This window comes from Pundamilia nyererei, unplaced genomic scaffold (assembly GCF_000239375.1).
Source record: "Pundamilia nyererei isolate P.nyererei 1_Seehausen unplaced genomic scaffold, PunNye1.0 scaffold03542, whole genome shotgun sequence".
Taxonomy (NCBI): domain Eukaryota; kingdom Metazoa; phylum Chordata; class Actinopteri; order Cichliformes; family Cichlidae; genus Pundamilia; species Pundamilia nyererei.
Genome location: NW_005190943.1, coordinates 2,722 through 3,561, shown reverse-complemented (window position 1 = coordinate 3,561; position 840 = coordinate 2,722). Strand labels below are relative to the sequence as shown.

Here is an 840-nt window from a genome sequence, read left to right as displayed (position 1 = left end):
AACAAGTTTTTAAAATGTAGCCAGCATTTTGCTCTAAATAAAAAGAAAAAAAACCCCACAAACCAAACAACCCAAAACAGATAATTAATGAATGATGAATACCTCCAGTTACACATAACTTTCCTTTCATAACAACCTTCATTTCCAAGAGGGTCTAACAGCAGTACAGATTGTGAGGAGATTTTGACAACCTAAAATAAAAATTGTATTTAGTAGAATATGTGTATTACACTCACTTAAGTAAACATAATCAATTGTAAGCATTTTCAAAATAAGAATATGCTGCTAAAAAGAACAGTAAAACAAAAAAGAGAAAAAACACATGAGGTGTGAACATGTACCACAAGGATGCGTGGTGTGCACCAGAGTTCAGTGGGCACAACCAAATGTCCTCAGCCGGAAACAACATCTGTAGAATATTTTTAAGTTTATAAAGGTTTAGATTTATTTACATAACATACACTATATAACCAATATAACATCTACATTACCTTGCTGACACATTTAAACTTCCCAGAAAACAGAGAGGTTGCAACAACGCAAGATAACTGATACACGGGTTTCTGAAAAATGCAAGATTTTTTTTTATTTAAAAGATTACAAAATTGTATAAAATACTTTTCTGAAATAACCGGCATACGTTCTTACTTGCCTTTTGTTTCCTAATGAGGCAGTGCAGGTATGCATCAATGACCTGTTTGGATTAAAAGAAGATTATTTTTACAGACCACCACTAGGACCAAAAATGATTACTTCACTTACCTCATCAGAAAGCCACCCACTGTCCTCCAGTGTGCGAAAAGAAGAGTCATACAATTTGTATGGCCCAACGACTGCCTC

The 840-nt window shown here is 34.0% G+C and overlaps 1 long non-coding RNA gene across 1 annotated transcript; it reads right to left on the bottom strand.

Moving 5' to 3' along the window:
* Nucleotides 1-355: 355 nt before the first annotated feature.
* On the bottom strand, nucleotides 356-823 carry LOC106456068 (uncharacterized). Its single transcript, XR_001290230.1, has 3 exons — nucleotides 763-823; nucleotides 492-694; nucleotides 356-409 (listed from the first exon to the last, which is right to left on the bottom strand). It is a non-coding gene; the product is annotated as an uncharacterized LOC106456068 (long non-coding RNA).
* Nucleotides 824-840: the final 17 nt, after the last annotated feature.